Raw genomic sequence first — 20,670 nt, forward strand, 5'->3', positions numbered from 1 at the left:
GCTTCTCCGGGCTTGTCACAGGAGGGGTTTGACGATGTCCTTTCATTAGAGCATCCTTTCCACACTGTTCGGGACCGGCGACCCCATGAGCTGCGGACCCTTCTGCTTCCAAATGTCGTTAGAAGGATGCGTGAGCTCCGAGTCCCACCGCTGGTGGCCGCGGTGCCGCTCCCTGCCCCCACCCCTCTTGCGCTGTCTCCATAGGTCAGGCTGGGTGGCACAGACTTAATGGAGAGTTCTGGATCGTGGCGGTCGCTCATAGCAGGGAAACGCGTTGGTTCTCCCACATGCCTTAATAAAAGGCAGATCTCTCCCGCTGTACATTGTGGCCAAATATCAACTTTTCGCCTTCGCTGACTCTTTGCGGCCCCTGTCCAGCTGCAGTCCCCTTACCCTGTCTATCCAGGCCGAGGGTAGACTTGTTCAAAATTATTCCTAAGTCCAATTGCCCATAGATCAGTGTTTTGATTTCTCTTTCTTGCAGTTGTGGCGTGAATATGCGTAAGTGTAAATTTCTAAGTTATGAATGTGAAGGTCTTATTCATAAAATCAAGTCACTAACAGATTTTTTTTTTCTTTTCTTTTTTTTTTGCGGTGGAGAGGACCCGCTTGTGTGTTTTGGTGGGTGAAGTGGTAAAAGTGAAGGTGAATAGTGTGAAAAGTGAAAGTCAGGTTTATCGAATGGAAAGTACTTAGAATGAACATTTCCTGTCCTTCTATTCAAATAATCTTTGTTAAACGTCTCATTTGATTTCTGCTCTGCATATTTAAAATCTGTAAAAATGTCACCTGCTCGTTCTGAAGCTTCCTAGACTGGGTGACGAACAACCATAAAAGTTTTCCAGCTCGTATCTGGCTGAATACTCTCACTGAAGCTGTGATAACCACCAAGATGTCACCTGTTATGTCAGAATTTTCTGAAGAATTCAAATATATAACGGTTGTGGTCAAATCTAGTTCCCACTTAACATATTATACAGATGTTACAGGGTCTCAAAATAATTTGCAGATATAAAATTGGAAGTCAGATGTCATGAAAGAGTACACTTTTTTTGTGTGAGGGGGAAAGGTTAAGAGGAAAGAGGAATACAGCCTTGGTTTTTTTTTCATAAGCATTACCGTTTAATTTTATTTAGAAATACAATTCTAAAGAATAAAATACAGTTCTCATTTATACAAATAAAAATATACTTTTGGCATGTTTTGATTATTATTATTATAGTTTGCCTGCCATCATACATGTATGTTATGCCTTTGAAGTGTTATCATATTAATAAAATCCAGCTATAGAGCCATACTCTCCTTTGGTGGTGCATACCTTCACATTTCATCTCATTTGTTTTCAGGGACTACTGGTGTTAAATATCTAAGGGTTAGTTACTTTTTATACTTCTGTGAAAGTAGACTATTAAAACATAACACATAATTATTTACTTGGTCTTCATTAATGCTTTCCCCATACTATTTGAAGTCATTTATGTGTAAAAATATGTGTAATTTATTTGTTTATCAATTAGCTTAACTTAATGGTAGCAAATGAGGACAACACAGTTTAACCTATCAGTTAAATAGGATCTTTAAGTTGGCTATTAAAATTAATTTGAATTTGAGTTAATGTACTAAAAACACAGACTGCATAAGACCACACTTGGATAAAATAGTTCCTAAAATTCGTTAAAGTTTTGAGGGAGTTATTTAAAAGAAGATTATAGAAAATATGATTATATTTTTAAATGAAACACAAATAATTGCTTATAAAATGCTTTTTACAACCTAAAGTCATAGTGATTAGTTATGATTCCTGATAATACATTGATACAACTTTCAAATACTGAAATCATCACAGTAATGGTTAATAAAATGTCAAACTTCTAAATGTTATTCCATGAACATTTGGGGGATATTTTCTTGACTTGTAGTTTCATAAATTAACAAATCAAAAAACAAATTTCTAAACACTGAAAAACACAGGGCGTTACAGAATAATTAAAGTAGTATGCATACGATATGTAAAGAGTAATATAAAATATAAATTTGATTCTTTATATCCATAAAATAAATATAAATAATATGATTACTGTTCAGTTTCAAGGAGATGGTTTTCATTTTTCTGATAATTGTTCACTTCAAGGGCTAATGGAATCAATGTTTTATTTTAAAAACTTATTTTTATGATTAAATTTATGGCAAAATTTCCTTTTTATATAACTTGCCATCTTTATTAAGAACATTCACAAGGTAAATTTTTAAATGTTTTTGCTAGATTATATAAAGTCCTTCACTATTTAAATTAATGGATTCACTACCCCGCTATCTCCTTCCCCCTATTTTCCCCCAGTTTTCCGTAATTAGGTAGGATAAAATGATGGTAATGACAAAAAAAGCGCACCACCTCATTCTTTTAACGTGGTGCTTAGCGTGATGCTAAGAGTAATTTGGCTATAGGGAAGATATCTTCTGTTGTATTTTATCTGTCAAGCTGTACACTATTAAGACAACTTAAATCAATATGACTCCCTCTTCCTATTACCCAAACCTCCTTGAATCAATCAGAAAGTAGAGGTGTTTTCTAGATCACTTCATCCGATTAAGTAAGTGAAAACATGATTTGTATTCAGACCTTTCTCTTATTCCGTTAATTTTGTCTATGTTTAAAGCCATAGTATTAATTGGGTATTGGTAAATTTTATTTAAAAAAACAGATTGTACCTTCTCAAAATATATAACCTTTCATTTCTATGTTAGTCACTTAGGTGAATATAAATCAGTCTTGTTTCATGAGGAAGTTAACCATGTATATCAATTACAGTGGTTACTAGCCACCAGGGGTTCATTTATTGTGATTACTATACTTTAGCAAATAGTACTTTTTAGTGGCTCATGTATACAAAAAATGATCAATTGGATACTCAAAAAATTCATTAAATCTAAATGTGGTTTGGATACCTGAGTCTAATGAGCTTATTTTACTGACAATATTGCGTGACTTAAGATCAGTTTTTTTCTTCATGCAATTCAGTGAAAAATGAAACAAAAAAGCAGAACAACTATCTGTTGGTTTCACTGAATTCACTAATTTGACTGAATTGACTGTGAAACCCATGGAGTTGTTAAGTACAAGTGAATATACCTAAACAAAAATATCTGCTTAACAAAATTTATGACCTACTATAAGTTGAACGGCCATAAATATTGTTCACAAACTGTGATGTTGGATATTGTTCTTTTATGTATAGAAATTGAGAAATTGAAGAAATTGTTTTAGAAAGTTTAAGAATGAACTTTAAGTTTCAAAAATATTTAACATTTGTTAAACTAGGAAAACTGGATGTTTTTCAAAGAATGTTTCTTAAGGACCCTTTATTTAAATGATACTAGTTTTCAGGAAAAACTATTCTTAGCTTGTAACGGTGCAAGAGATTGAAATCAAATGCCTTTTTGTTAGCCATAAGTATAAAATCAACCTAGAATTTTTAATACATTTACAAATTGAAATGTTATTGTGGCATTAATCATGATTAGCATTTAAAGTAGAAAGATACAGTTTCATCGATATACAGATTCAGTAGCTGACCATTTAAGTGTTGTTTGCTCTGGGTTTAGGATAAGACTATACCTAAAAATTTTCTTGCACAAAAATTATATGATGTTCATTAAGGATCTCTTCTACAAACCAAAAGTAAGCTAATATAGTACAAATGAATTAAGCACATGTATTTGGATTTTCCTAAGGGGGGAATATGGAACAAGACATATTAATGATTAAATCATTAAATCTTCTTTCTTTTATATATTTTCAAATTTTTCTATGAGGAATTTGTGTTCCTTTTGTATTACAAAAATTAATATTAGAAAATATTAGTGTAGAAGGAAGTCTTTTGTTACTTCATGAAACATTGCTAGTATAAACTACTTATATATAAAGATATCATTGATTTCTTGTATTTCCCTGTATCAACTCTTTCCCTGTAACAGCCACCAACCATATCATTCTCATTATCAATCTCTTCTCTTTCATTTTCTTTCTTTTCTCGCGAATGTATCTCCTGACTACATGCTCCATTTGTTCCAAATAGTGAAAGAATAGGTCCTTGCTCACACTGCACATCAGACAGCTCTGAACGGTAATAGAAGTTGATTCACTGTGTCCTTGATTCAGTATTTCTGGGGGGGGGGGGGGGGATGTATAAATATAGTGGAGATCAATATATATATATATACTTAAGTAATAAAAATGGACTTTGTCCAACCTATGTTGTCAATTGAGTAATCACTAAAACTCACACAGGACTACTAAACTGCTTATATGTCTGCAGTGTTCTGATCAACTTGTAATTCCATTAGACCTACATCACTTCAAAAAATGGAAAATATATTACTTCTGCCTCTGCTGTATTTCATTGAGTATTGTTTTAGAATCTAAAATTTAGATATTGGAGAAAAAAAGGGTAAGTAAGGCAGGCATGTTTTCTGCCCTCATGGAACTTACTTTCTAGAAAGGGAGACTGACTTAAAAAAAAAAAAGTAAGGAGGTAAGTAAATAAAACAGTGAAAGTAATAAGAAATTCTGTGGAGGAAGCTACAAATACATTGAGATAAAGAGTTGCGGGAGGGACTTTTTATTTTAAATGGGTTGATTGGAAAAGGCTTGTGTGAGGAGTTGACATTTTTGCCTCATTCTGAGTAAAGAGAAAGACGGTTGTGAAGAGTGAGAAGTGCATTCTAGGTGGGCAGTGACCTTGAAGGGAAATGAGGTTGATGCATTTGAAGAATTGAATCCCTATTACTGGAGCTTACTGAGCAAGGAAGAGAGTAGCACAAAGCGAGGTTTGAAAGATAGGTTCTAGATCTTACAGGGTAGAAAAGGAGCCATGGTAAGGAAATGAATTTTAATATGATTGTAGTCAATATAGGAAGCCATTGAGAGATTTTAACCAAGTGCATAAAATGAACCAGTTTACATTTTAAGAGCACTATAGCTAATGAGCAAAGAATGATTGGAAAAATGTTAAGTGTAGAATTAGGAGTATATTTCAGTTGTCCAGGAATGACGTTATGGTGGCTCAGCTGAGAGTGGTGAGATAGTGGAGATGGAGAGAAAAAGGAGGATTTGATACATATTTTGGAGGTAGAATTTCAGGGACAATCTTGCTCTTACAGAGAAAGAATTATAATATTCAACATTTATACCACTTTTAAAGGAGCTCAAATTAATTTTCCATTACCCTCTCTAAAAACATAACTGTGTTATGTAATTGCTGCTAATTGACAGGACATAGGAGGGTCGGGGTGGAACAAAAATATGTAGCAAGGGTGGGATGCTCATCTCCCATATTATTCATTTCAAACTGTCTATGATTTAAAACATAATCTTAGTGCAATTTTGCTGTTTTAAAGCATTGTATCTAGTGTACATACACTTATATATTGGCTTGCCAAATGCAACTATGAATTTCTGACATAACTCGTCATATCTAGTTACTTTTTTGTCAGAGTGGATTATGGCACTGGTTAATAGGGACAACTGTTCAAAGCAGTATAATAATACAACAGAATCCAGGTTTTAGCGAATAAAAAACAATATTTGGAGGTTTGGCTTGTGCACCAGTTTTATTTATCTGTTAGGGTCAGATTGCTAGTATTGAAAACAAAAAGGCTAGGTGATACAGAAATAGGCATGTTTTCTGATATTTTTCATTAGTCTTCTTGTCTTTCTGCATTTTGTTTAAATGAAGAGGACAAATAAATCAAATGTTCAGAAAGCTTAAAAGAGACCTAGATGAGCTTTTAGTATATATGATATTCTTGGGGGCAGGGGAAAGGGAAGAAGATGTTAGGCTTTTAATTGATAAACTGCAAATTGCATTCATTTTTATATTTTCCCTGACCAGCTAATTACTCATTACCTTGAGTTACCTTTTAATAACATGAATATAATTATTAGATATAGAAGCCTAAAAAGACCTAACTTAAACAACATTTGTGTATATTTACTATATATTTAGAAAATTTGTAATTTGTAGGTACTTAATTTAAACATTTCCAAATATTCTTAAATATATATTTAAACCTATAATCTTACTTTTTACTTTGGTGCTAAGAATATTCTAGTTATGGTTCTTCCCTTACTATATTATTGCTTCTTATAGGATATACAATTTCAGTTTTCAATTATAAATATTTAAACTAAACAGAACTATATTCATTTTTAAACAGATATGTATTGAGGTCCTACTATATACTAGACAAGGTGCTTGCCATATGTAACCATAGAAGGAGAAATTTCCCTCCCAGAATATAAGATCTAGTGAAAAATTTCCAGTCAGTTTTCAAATCTGGTAGGAAAAATTTCTGTCTTGTTGAAAGTAGATCCATAATGATGTAGAAAAAATAAAAATATATTTCTTGTATAATACTGATATTATCAGTACATTATCTGTATTGTACTGTGTCATCAGTACATTATAGGTACTGATGATCAACACTCATCCTGTAAAATATTTATTGCTATTTGAAAATAATATCTAATGTTTCATTATATTTTATCTCAAGGTCAGAAGTCACTCAGCAACCACATATTAAGTAACACGTATTATGAGGCATTTTCTAGGTACTGAGGCTACAACGAAGAATATCATCTCAGTCTCAGTTCTCTGGAAACTCAAGTCTGCTCTGTTGATGTTATATATCTTTTAGTAATTTGTATTTTCTTTTTCAATTGGTGATTTTTATGTGATTAAAAATTGAGATTGATGAATGAGAAGGAAGGGAGTGAAGGAATACTGCCTACCATTTTGTGTGTTTTATTTGTAAAACTGTTTCACAAGAATATGCTAATGTTAGTTTTATGGATGGATAGTTGTTCTATTTAAATACATGAGAAATATAAGTATACATTTTACAAACATTTGTGTGTACAGAAAAATAAATTTCACGTATTTAAAGACTTTCCCTAGACTGACCTGTGTGGCATGTGCTTTTGTTTAAAGAATGTTAGACTTGGCTGTTCTGATGTTTATATTTGGAGTGGGTAATTATAAAATATAATTCATGTTGAGGATACAAGTTTTCAGTTTAAAATAGCAGTGACATAGTTTTAAGTAAGTTTTGAGATGAGAATTGGGATGAAAGTGTGTGTTTTCAGCTACTTTCCAGGATATTGTTGAATTCTCTATTAGCCTATTTGATGATCTGTATTTGGTGGATATAATTGAAAACTCATCACTCTTCCTCCTTTTTCATTTCATAACTTCAGGTGTGAAAGTAATACTGACTTTCTCATCAAAGGAGGTAAAAAATAACATCTCCTTAGAAATTGGGTATTCTGTGTTATAATATATCTTGTGGAACATAGGTATTGAAAATAGAGACACATTCTTAGATAAGTGTAAGATCTAGAATAAGGAAAAGTGCTTGCTCTCTATATAAAAATCACCACAATTTAAAAACATTCATATTTAGGAATTTGCCTATACATGTTGATTATAATTAGGTATATTTTAAGTAAGTTAATAAAGAAATACTTTTGTATAAAGGAAATAAAAAGGGATTTACATTAGTATGTATTCTAGGTAAGACTTACTGAAATTATTCCCCTCAAATTTTGAGTTGAATTATATCTTAATATCACTTATTTCACTTTTAAGGCAGAACTATTGTTCTTTATGTTTCTATTAGATACCTTAAAAGTGAAATTAAATATGTGTAGAGGCCAGTAAATAAAATCAATAAAATAAAAAATATAAATTGATTTTTAAATATAATGCAGTAGCGAAGTAGCTAAACATATTAAGATGAAAGAAAAGTAAGTGTAAGGAAAAAAGTTGAATTATGGTACTGTTTTTTATATGAGCCTATTTGGTTAAGGATCCTCTCTGGAAATATATAGATAACAATCCTCTAATCTAGGTCCCTGAACCTCTGCAAGTAAATATGTCTGATGTTCTTAGCTAAAACATTTTTTTTTTAATTTTTAATACTGAAAATTTCCTTCTACTCCACTCTTTACAGTATACTTAGATAATGTTTATCCTGTTAATGCAAGAGAAAATGATTAGTAGTTGCCATTAAGTGTGAAGGAAAATAGCTGAACAAACTGATAGGAGACATTGTATGAAATCATAAGATAGTTTTCATCAGTTTTGAATAATAAAATCTATATATTGGTCCACTTGTTAGCAATTGGCATAATGCCTCAACAGAAAACAAAGGCTGTAATAGTCAGAAAACTTTAAGAGTCCTAGAACATTTAATGAGGAAAGTTCACTGTCATCTTGGCCATTTTATATGCTTAAGTTAATGAAGGAACAGTATGCAAGGAATCTCAATTTTTATCTGAAAAAGAAACACAAAATCTTTGAAAGTGTTGCTTAACAGTCTAAAAGTAAGTAAACATGATCTAATTTTACTGTTTTTTATGATATTTGAGAGTATAATGGTACTTATAGTACAATAACTTCATTTTATGATTAGAAAAACTTTGTTCACATAGGTTATTAACATAACAGTTTGCTAGTTTGTTGATTACAAGTATATGTATACTATTCTTTATAATATTCACTAGTTTATGACCAAAAATCTATATATGAATGCATTGTTTTTTAGCTTTTCTCAGGAAACCTTTACCCAGCAATGCAGAATTAAAATTTAAGAATTTGTTTTGAAGTTTAATATTCTAAAGTTTTAATAGGCTTATGAAACCAAGTGATATAGCATTTTCCTAAAAATGCTATGAAGCTTTAAAATCAGGATAACACTGTTAGCATGTTTCTGTTATAGAGTTCTCAAATACTACTTACTTGCAATGTTTTTATAGTTACCTTTGGATTTTTTTGTTCCTTTTCATTTTTATCACTTAGATATAAACACTTCAGTTCTTAATGTATATGGCTTATTCAGATACATTTTTCTAGGATTCTGACACTAGCTCAACAATAGATGTAAAATTTATCAAATTTTTAAATGAAGTTTATTGATACCTACAATGTTTCTTCACTCTGCTGGACACAGAAAACCCCAAGGCGGGTCATTTCCACCAACCTCTGAGGACTTAAGATTTAGCTAATGAGGCTACTTATATGTCAGTTAATAATTAAAACATTAATTTATATATCAAGGTAAAACTTATTGAGCTGATCTATAGATTAGTTACATTTACAAACTATTGTTTTCAAAGATGAAAAGATAAGAATCATGTTCTCAAGGATCTATGGATTAATATGTGGAGGCATTGAAAATAAATATTCAATATATTGGTCATGGCCATATATTGGCTATAACTTTATATGACTGCTGGAAATCAAATAAGATCCACCCCTTGGCTTCAAGGACAATGTTATAAAATTGCTATACTAGCAATTTAGCAAAGATAAAATGTGGGGAAATAATATAAAATTTCACTAACAAATAAGAAGCTTGGGTTACATGTGGCAAATGAAAATGCGTCTCACATTTATCGGTATTCATCATCATGAATATAGGAAATTAATGAGAGAATTAAAATGAGTGACCCCACCAGAGACCTCAATATTTAAGTAACTTTGGATTAGTTATTCTGCATATAAAGATTAACACTTACTCTGAATATAGAGACAAAAGTAAATATCCAAGTGAATAATGTCTTTGAACATAGGAATTTTAAGTAAATTGTATAATTTGGCTTTTTCTTAAAAGAATTTTTCCCTACTCTTTAAAAAAATTTTTTTAGAACATTTTCTGTCTATATTCCAAAGCATGTAATATATACATAAAGATGATTTGTTAAACTGGTCCTTAGTCGTTTGTATCATTAGAAATGAAGTTTAGGAAAAAAAAACTGGAAGAAAACACGTTAAAAAAAAATAAAACTTATTCTCTTTTGCATATTTGTATAGCCATCTAGAAACAGAAATACCCTTTTGAATATTCTTCTATTGTTCTGACTTTTAAAGACCTATTATTTTTTAACATAGGTCAATAAATTAAAGATGTGCTACTGAAAAAAATTATATTTAATGATGGGGTGCACTTTTAAAAATACAATAAATAAATTTCAATTTTAATGAAGATTACATATGGTTTTATCTACTGATGTTTTACCTTTAGATGGAGGTAAAATTGAAGTGCTTGTATGGTCTATATTATATGCAATTTAAAAATTAAAAATGTTTCTTTAAATAGTTATTTGCCATCTTCTACCATTTAAAATTATTTCTCTTTTTTAATTCTCCTAAGTATTTATTTTTTGCAATGTTTCTGAATTTTGGGATTGCTGGTATTCTTTAATATTTGTCTTCATAAATTAGATAAGTTCCTTTTTGATAGATCATGTGCTTTATATTTGAGAAATGTGCCTTTAGAAGCACATAGAGATTGCTGTCAGAGCTTGGTATTTTAAAACAGATAAAAATCAATAGCAGATTATCCATGATTAGCTGTTGACATTTAGAATTATATATTTAGAATGTCAGAAAGCTCTGAAACTATCAATCTAAGTTTCTAAATTACAATAATCCTCCTGTTTTCAAATGTAACATTTCATGGTCCTCCCTCTCTCTCCAATATAAAGGATAACTTTTTTTGAAATAATTAATTAAAATAATTACAGATATTTTGATAAACCTGATGGACTTTAAATAATAAATTAATAGAAAAAAATTACAGATCTGCCCATAAATCTTATGGATTACTCATTGCTTTGCATGCATCTAGGTTTGTTATTGTTATCACTGTCATCATCATTATAACATACTAGTGCAGACATTACTTCTAACTTACGAAAATAAATATAAGGTATATGATGGTTGAATTAATATATTTCTTGTCCTTTAATCATTACACAGTACCTAAATTATGGTTGTTTATTGCCGCATCATAAAAATATATACTCTGGCATAGAATTAAATAATTATAAATCTCTGTTTTTCTCCCATAATAAATTATTATCCTAGGCCATCAGGATCTGACTTGTAACCACACATTACTGGATTGATGGTATTTTCATAGTTTTTATATCTTAATTCTAAAGATTATGATTTTATGTATCTTCTTCCATACATACATAATACTCATTAGGCTATGGATCTTATTCTCCAAATGTACCACTAGGTTGGTTGGAAGTTCTACTCCTGATGGGGTGCTAGAATCCAGGAGGTTTACATGTACTTCTAAACCTAAGGAAAAATCACTAATTTCCCCTTAAACTTATTTGTCACTCATATGTTTATTGTTCAAGTCCAAGACTATCATGTTCAGTGAAGTTGTTCTCTACTTCCAATGTAGCAGTTTGAACTTATTCTATTCCAGTGTGAAGAAAGAGAATATTCCATTCTCCTTCAGCTATTTTTAAATTGGAATGATTATGTTTTTGCTCTTATGTCTTAAGTTCTTTATATACTACTTAGAAATGTCATGCTAATTCCAACTATTTCCCCCAAGGTTGACTTTTAATTATTTTTATTACTGTTTGGATATCAAGGTGGACTTTAGCACCCATCCCACCCCCAGTTTGCCCCCTCATCATTCTTTCCCCTCTTAGATTGCTTCTGAAGGCTCACCACACATTGATCAATAGGCAATTGGGAAGTAAAATATGTGTTTACCAATCACTGTACAGGTACTTTATATATTAACTATAAATTCCCTGGCATAAGGTCAGTTGCAGAATTACAAGTAATAGAACTCATTCTGAAGTGGGGTTTCTTACCTTCCAATATAACTCTGAATCAACCCAAATCCACTTACCTAATATCCACATGAAAAAGAATGGCCGACACCTATATAGGAGGCATTTGCTTGCTCTGCTGTTCTTGAAAACTACTGATAGTTTTTAAACATTTTGGTATTCAAGAATTAATGAACACTTCTTCTCAAAATTAGGTATATGGCAATTCATGCCACTGTGTGTACTGTCTTCCTTTCTCAGCGGGAAGTAGAGGTAGCATCTGCCACCTGTCCCCTTATTCTTTACAGTATTCTGATTTGATGATTGAAATCCTGTATCCAATGCTTATGAGTATTATATATAGGAAATGAAATATATTTGAAATAAATATTGTATCTTAAGTTTGAGTTATTGAATTTTGTTCAAATTTTTTTTAAAAAATAGCTTACTCAGCTATTACTGTAGCTCGCATAACTTTGTATCAGTTCCGTAATTTCTTCCTTCATTCCTTCCTGTCTGTCATCATCTATCATCTGTCTACGCACACTCGAAACACTGCGCTCTTTGTTCTATAAACTTTTTTTATCCACTATCTTGGAGTAGTTCACATAATCTCAAGTATTTCATTTTTGTTTTATAATAAAAAGAGCTATAAATTTAAAGTGTGTATACATTTTTTCCTTTTTATGCTATTTCAGGTCATATTACTTTAAATACTGCAAATATTACCTGCTTGAGCCTGTAGTAATTTGGAATGTCAGTTCAAAATAAATGGATAGCATTGGGTGTTTGTACTTACATAGAGTATTTCTGAAAAACAACATGATTTACATTCAGCAGTCTCCCCCATTAAATGCACATATAAAAAAAATGTATTGTCTCTCCAGTTGATGGAGGATTCGACATATTAGCAAAAATAAAGAAGAAGACCAAATGCTTTTCAACTGTGTATATTAATTTAATTCTACCACTTTATCTTTTTTATTCCACCTCTCTAAGGTAAGTAAGTAGCATAAATTACTGTACTTATTTTACTAATGGAATTTATATGGACATTAAGTTACTTGGCAAAGCTGATAAGGCAAATTAGTAACCACAAAGGAAAAAGAAAGCACGCCTTAAGCCTGTTAGATCCATGTACTTTCTAAATGGGAAACAGAATTTCAAGCAACTTCTAGAATATTAAAAATGCAGAGATATTAAATTTAAATATTATTCCTCTATATTAATGTCTTGAAAAAATATAGAACACTGAACCCATAACCCTTAAAAGATGATATTCTGTTTTAAAAGAATACAATTATTTAGAAAAAAAATCTTTATTAAAGAAGAATTTCTTAACCAGGCTTATATAGTTATTTTGTTATCAGATGTTACTAGTTATGACTTTAAATAAAATTGCCCTTTTTAATCACATGTTCATTATGTATACAATAGGACCTCATTTTACAGAAACTCAACACATGCGAATTAAGGTATACCCAATTGGCAATCAAAAAAAGAAAAGCAGAGAGAGAATTAAGATTTTTAAAATTATTTCTATGATTAATTTTATTTACTTATTGCTACTAGAGCATTTATTTGCCTTATTTAATTTTTTTTCAATTTTATTGAGATATATTCACATACCGTACAGTCATCCGTGGTATATAATCAGCTGTTCACAGTACCATTATCTAGTTGTAAATTCATAACCACAATCACTTTTGAGCATTTTCATTACCACACACACAAAAAGAATAAGAATTAAAGTAAAAAAGAACACCCAAAACATCCCAAACCCCCTATCCCTCCCTATTATTCATTTCCTTTTTGTCCTTCTTTTTCTATTCGTCTGTCCATACATTGTATAAAGGGAGTGGGCACCACAAAGTTTTCAGAATCAGAGTCACACAGTGTAAGCTACGTAAGTTATACAGTTGTCTTCAAGAATAAAGGCTACTGGGTTGCAGTTCAACAGTTTCAGGTATTTCTCTCCAGCTATTCTCGTACACTAAAAACTGCAAAGGGATATCTATATAATGCATAAGAATAACCTGCAGAATGACCTCTCGACTCTATATGAGATCTCTCAGCCACTTAAACTTTATTTTGTTTCATTTGTCTTCCCCCTTTTGGTCCACAAATGCTTTTTCAAACTCACGATGCCAGAGCTATGCTCATCCCTGCAAGTCATATCCCACATTGCCAGGGAAACGTGCGCCCCTGGGATTCATGTCCCATATCGGGGGAAGTGCAGTGAGTTCACCTGCAGAGTTGGCTTAGAGAGAGATGCCACATCTGAGCATCAAAAGAGGTTATCTGGGAGTGACACTTATGCACCATTTTAAATAGGCTTAGCTTCTCCTCTGCAGTAACAAGCTTCATAAGCGCGAGCCCCAATATCGAGGGCTTGACCTTCCAAATTGGTAGTCCCCAGTGCTTGTGAGAATATCATCAATTCCCCAGGTGGGGAAATTTAATATTTCCACAATTCCCCCAGCCTTTCAAGGGGACTTTGCAAATACATTTTTGTTCTCTGCCCAGATTACTCTGGGATGTATTGGGGCTTCACACTAGCTTGTACAAACCAACCAGGTTTCATTCCCTATTCAACATTCCATGTAATTATCTTTGAATAAACTGATGATGCAGGTTACAAGTGTGTTACAAACAATATAGATTTTGCACCTAACAAATGTCCCTTCCTTTGGTCTCACAGAGAAATTGAAGTTTTAAAAACATCAATATTACCCTTTACTCTTTAGTCTGATTTACCTTAGTCCTAACCAAGTCCATTTTGTTCATATCTCTAACTGAAGTCTGATCTCTTTTTTCAGACTCCTTAGCATTTGATGTATGGGGTAATGCTAACATTCATAGCTGCTGGACTCTGGCTCTGGTATCACATAGATACCTAAAGTTCCAGGAACTGATCGCATTATACACAAAGAGCTCAGCATCTCAGAACTTAAAAATAACCATTCCAACTCAGGAATAGGTGTAACTGTGTAAGGTCTTACAATCTAGGAACCTTTATAATAAGCCTTCCCTTGATAATCTATGCTCTCAGGCTCAGGTCTTAGTATTTGCACATTATAGTTAGTCCATATTAGTGAGGTATTATAAGGTTTTATAAAAGTGAGTTTTTTTTTCATTTCTGGTTTATTTCACCCAACATACTGTCCTCAGTGTCCATTCACCTCCCAACTTCACTCCTTCTTGTAGCAGCTCCATTCTCCATTGCATGTATACATACACCACAGTTCGCCATTCCATTCATCAGTTGATGTACCCTTAGGCCACCTCCATCCACTGCAAATCGTGAATACTGACACCATAAACCCCAGTGTGCAAATTTCTATTCCTGTCCCTCTTTTCAGTTCTTCCAAGTAAATACCCAATAACCAGATTGCAGAACCATATGACAACCCCATGCTTAGCTTCCTGTGGAACCGCTACACTGCCCTCCAAATGGGATGCACCATTCTACTTCCCCACCAACGGTGGTTAGGTACATCCGTTTCTCCACATTTTCTCCAGCACTTGTATCCCTCTGTTTATTTTGTAGATAGTTTTATTCACACACTATACATTCTATCCTAAGTAAACATTCAGTAGTTCCCTGTATAATCTTGTAGTTATGCATTCACCACCACTATCTATATAAGGACATTTCCATTTCTTCCACAAAGAAAGAGGAACAGGTGAAAAGAGGAAAAAGACAAAAGAAAAAGAAAAAGAAAGAAAAAAATGACAAAAAGTAACAAAAGAAAAGTTAAAATACAATAAAAAAGTCAGACACCACCACCAATGCCCCCTCTTATAGGCATTTAGCTTTGGTATATTGCCTTTGTTAAAGGAAGCATACTACAATATTACTGTTAACTGTAGTCTCTAGTTTGCATTGATTGTATTTTTCCCCAATATCACTCCCTTTTTAACACCTTGCAAGGTTTACATTCATTTGTTCTCCCCCATGTAAAAACATATTTGTACATTTTATCAAAATCATTGACCACTGAAGGTTTCACTAAGTTATACAGTTGTAGTCTTGATCATCTATTTTTCCTTCTGGTGTCCTATATGCCCTTAACCTTCGTCTTTCAACCATACTCATAGTCATCTTTGTTCAGTGTACTTACATTATTGTGCTATCATCATCCAATATTGTGCTCCAAACCTCACTCTCCTGTCTTTTCCTATCTGTCTTTGATGCTTCCTTTAGTATTTCCTTTAGAGCAGGTATCTTGTTTACAAACTCTCTCATTGTCTGTCTGAGAATATTTTAAACTCTCCCTCATATTCGAATGACAGTTTTGCCAGATATAAAATTCTTGGTTGGCGTTTTTTTTCTTTCAATATCTTAAATATATCATATTGCTGCCTTCACACCTTCATAGTTTCTACTTAGAAATCCACACATAGTCTTATCGAGCTATCCTTGTATGTAATGGATTGCTTTTCTCTTACTACTTCCAGAATTCTCTCTTTGCCCTTGACATTTGATAATCTGTTTATTAAGTGTCTAGGCATAGGTCTATTCAAATCTATTCTGTTTGGGGCATGATGCACTTCTTGGATCTGTAATTTTATGTCTTTCTTAAGAGACGGGAAATTTTCAGTGATTATTTCCTCCATTATTGCTGCTGCCCCCTTTCGCTTCTCTTCTCCTTCTGGGACTCCCATGACATGTACATTCATGCGCTTCATGTTGTCATTCAGTTTCCTAAGACATTGCTCATATTTTTCCATTCTTTCCCCATCTGTTCTTTTGTGTGTAGGATTTCAGATGTCCTGTTCTGTAGTTCATGAAACTTTTCTTCTGACTTTTCAGATCTGCTGCTGTGTGTCTCCATTGGGTTTTTCATCTCTTCTATTGTGCCTTTCATTCCCATACATTCCGCCAACTGTTTTTTCAAACTTTCAGGTTCTTCCTTATGTTCATCCAATGTCTTATTTATATCTTTCATGTCTTTTGCTGTATCTTCCCTCACCCCATTAATTTGATTTTTGAATTGATTTAGCTTATTTGTTTGAAGATCTTTAATTGTTTCAATTCCTGTATCTCAGTTGAAGTGTAAGTTTGTTCCTTTGACTGGGCCATATCTTTGTTTTTCCTAGTGTGATTTGTAATGTTTTGTTGTCTGGGTATCTGGTTTCTTTGATTACCCCATTCAGATTTTTCCAGACCAGATGGCCTCAGATCTGAAGAGAGGATTATATTCAGTATGAGGTTTCCCTGAGGGTGAGTCCTTGAAGATTGAAAGACTTTCCTGTGAGGCCTCTAGACTCTGTGCTTTTCCTATCCAGCCCAGCAGGTGGTGCTTGTCAGCCCACAGCTCTCCACTGTTATAAAGACATGTGGTCTCTTTAGTTCTCAGTGGACCCTGTCCTGGGCAGGGGCTGAGGGTGTCAGAAGCCAAGCTTAAGTTATTTCCAGCCCCCCCCCACCCCCCTGGCCCTGGGGTCTGAATTCTCTGAGGGAGGGCAGCCACTTGAGCTAGGACCCACCCCCCTTTTCTTAGGGAAGATACACCCTTTAGGGAGTTACCTTCTCTACTTGAATTCCTCCTTTGTCTCTCTATCTCTGTTAACTTCACCCTTGCCTGGGTCAGTGCTGACAATTGAAAATGCCTGAGGCTTTCTCTAATTAGCTACTTAGAGTGAGAGAAAAAAAAAGGAAAAAGAGAAAAAGCCCCTTTTCAGAGCCAGTCCCCAGTCCCCCAGTTTCACTGGTTGGCCGGTGTTGGTACCCAATTCTCTGTGTCCCTTTTCTTGGGACACAGCTGTTTTCCAGTATTCTGAGCGCTGCCATCTCCAAAAGCCTGTGCTTTTATTTATTTATGTATTTTTTCCATTAGCCCTGCCTCGACTCTGCTTGGAGGAACCTCAGGTTCCTTTCCTGCTTTGTCCGGGATTGTCTGTGCTTGTAGCTTATATTTAGTAGTCCAAATTTGTTAATTAAGACTGCAGTTGGAGCTTAGATGAGTTACTTTTCCCTGTAACCTGTTTCTTTTTCCCACAGGAAAGTATTTCAGCTCAGCCTGCCATGCCCGTGGGGGAGGGGTGCCAGCTCCACAGTTTGGGGGGCTTTACTTACAATTCTGTACTGCGATCTCAGACATTCCACCCATTCCAGGCTGGTGTTTGATGTGTGTCAGTCAAGGGTGTCTCCCAACTGTTGTTCCAGATTATTTACTTGTTGTTCCTGGTTAGTTACTAGTTGCTCTAGAGGACTGATTAAATTCCACACCTCTCTATTCCACCATCTTGCCCTGCCCTTCTATTTGCCTTATTTATTAAAAAAAGTGTGATAGGTATGTTCGTATAAGAAATACTTGTTAAATAATTGGGTTCACTATTATGCACACCATATATAGAGTCAGGGAGTGGGGCAGCAGCAGGGGGTGCCAAGCAGAGGGAAGGGACAGAACACTGACCAATCCAGTGTCTCCAGGCAACATGACCCTCCCAGGCAAACCACCTCTCCCAGCTCTCTGATGTCAGGTGCCTTCCCAGCTTCCCATTGGCCCCCACCAATTTCTCTTCCTCTGAGAAGAGTTGTCAGAGGGCCCTTGGGGCAGTGCAGGCTGCTGCAGCCTGTGTGAAGGAAAATTAGAATTTTAAAAAATTACTTCTATGATTAACTTTACTTACTGTTACTAGAGTGTTTATTTGCCTTATTTATAGAAAAATTTGTGATAGGTTTGTTGCTATAAGAAATACTTATAAAATAATGTGGTTTACTATTACGTGCAATTTTCACCTTATGCCAAGGGTCTTGGAACCTATTAGTTGCGTAAAACAAGGCCCTACTATATTCTTTTTTTGTAAGTAAAAAGACCTTTTCTATGACCCTTTAATGTGAGTCTTCTCTATTTATTGTCATATTTGTCATGCTATGTTTAAATTGTTTATGAGGTGCTATACAGTCTTTTTAAATGAGCAGTAATGAAAACTTAATACCTAATGAGAAGCCATGCAGTCTTAAGTTTTCAGTCCTGACCCTCTCATGTAGGCTAGCCCTGATTTTCCCTTAATTCAGATTTAGCATGCAACTACCAAGACTTAGTGTCTTTAAGAATTGCTGTACAGCTGTTCAAATGACAGATTCCTGAACCCCAAACCAGTGAGTTGGATTCATTGTGTTTGAAGTGGTGTTTTAGGACTTCTCATTTTTAATAAGTACCCTACATGATTTACATGCAGACTGTTTGAGAAACCCTGTCTTAGAGATCCCCATCTGTATTCATTTGAATATTTGTTTACAAGTAATAGGAATTAAGGTTAGCTAATGAAGGAAGAAAAGAAATTTATTTATAGGTTATTGTATAATCCACAGAATCAAAGAGAATTCTAGGGAACCAGCTTTAGCAACCGACATTTCCAAGGCAGCACCTGGGATCTGGGCATCAGGAAGTAATCATCAGTCTCATTGGGCTGAATTGATTTCATCTATTTTATTTCAGTCCTTGTATTGCTCAGTTCCAAATCTGAATCCTGCGTCATAGAAAGAGTAGGGACTCTTGGTTGACCACCTCAGCATGACTGAATACTATGGAACATGTAACTCTTCAATAATGCTGTCACTGAAACAAGTTGAATGGATAATGGATGGCCAAAAACCCACACATGGCTTATCACTTATCACGGAATATAATCATCCAAATAACTGGTTTTAGAATTTTATCCCTTCTCCTAAGAACTCAATTAAGAAGTATATATGACTCTATCTAATTAAGAATCTGTAGAGTTTCCTGGTTCAGCTCAGGGGAGTTAGGAATTATTTTGCTGCCACCCTCAATAGAGTATTAAAAATTTAGGAGGCATATAATAGAACCATGGGAACCAACCTTCCAAAATTATCGTATATGTTTTCTTTCCTTCAATATAATTTGATACATCCTTTGTCATGATAAAACTCTTAACGCTGAAGTATGGAAAACAGGAAACATACAGGACGCCAGAATATCTAACCTTTCCTTTACAAGAAATTTGATTTTGGCAAATGATTTATGTCTGAAATTTCAGTATATTCAGAATATTATGTAATATTCTGGTTATCGCCATTTGTGTTGTTAACATGAGAAAACTTGTGTCGTAAAATATTTTGCCCAGTGTTGATCCAGCTTCTATACACAATTATTGTGCTTTTAAAAATAAAATGATTCCTGAACTCTAGAACAAAATCAATAAACTTCTAAACCGTATGTTTTTAAAGTATCCAGTTACTGACATTTTAAGGGCTTGGATACTAAGAATGTCAAGGCTTCTGCCAATGTTTCATATGTAAAACTTTAAAGAATGTAAAGAATGTATTCTCTATGGGCCATTTTCCCAGAAACAGCTGTCCAAATACAGTAGCATAAGCTATGAGTTTCTGAGTGCTTACTCTTTCTATGGAATTTTTCTGAGTATGAGTATTTCACCATATTCAATTATCTAGTTCTTACCTCCCCTAAAAAGTAGTTATCTTTTTCATTTTTTAGATGAGGAAATTAAGACACAAAATAGGTTAAATAAATTGACCTAGCATTAAAGCGTAGTATTTATAGAGTAAGGATTTGGATCCAAGAATTCCAGCTCCAAGCACACATACTGTATTTTCTCTTCAAAGGAAAGAGAATTGATTATATACATTATCTCTTTGGATGTGAATGAGATCTAGACCAAAAGTGCTAATCCATACTGAGAGAGCCATTTATGTTTTTCTGGAGCTGTTTTCAAGGGCATTTGTAGGAGCAGGAGTCTAAGTTATTAGAATTCTTTTATTCAAAACTAGATAAGTAACTAATTACAACTACAAAAAAAAAAAAAACAAAAAAAAAACCCAGAATGTCTGTGAATAAATATGTTTGAAAAAATTCTTATCTGAGAATTCATCCATCAATTATGAATTTATATAGATTAACGTAAATTTATTTAAATATTAGAAAACAAAATTCCCTGAAATCTCTGAAGGAAGATAGAGAATCTTAAGGAAGATACTTGCTACTTCTGTTTGGGTGATGACTGTATATAAATATACCTCAGTTTGCATATGACAT

General features: G+C 33.5%; 1 protein-coding gene across 1 annotated transcript in view; it reads left to right on the forward strand.

The window, feature by feature from the left end:
* The window catches only part of EPHA6 (EPH receptor A6), a 1,002,097-nt gene that overhangs the window by 1,675 nt on the left and 979,752 nt on the right, over positions 1 to 20,670 (forward strand).

The sequence above is a fragment of the Choloepus didactylus genome, chromosome 1 (genome assembly GCF_015220235.1).
Source record: "Choloepus didactylus isolate mChoDid1 chromosome 1, mChoDid1.pri, whole genome shotgun sequence".
In the NCBI taxonomy this organism is placed as follows: Eukaryota; Metazoa; Chordata; class Mammalia; order Pilosa; family Megalonychidae; genus Choloepus; species Choloepus didactylus.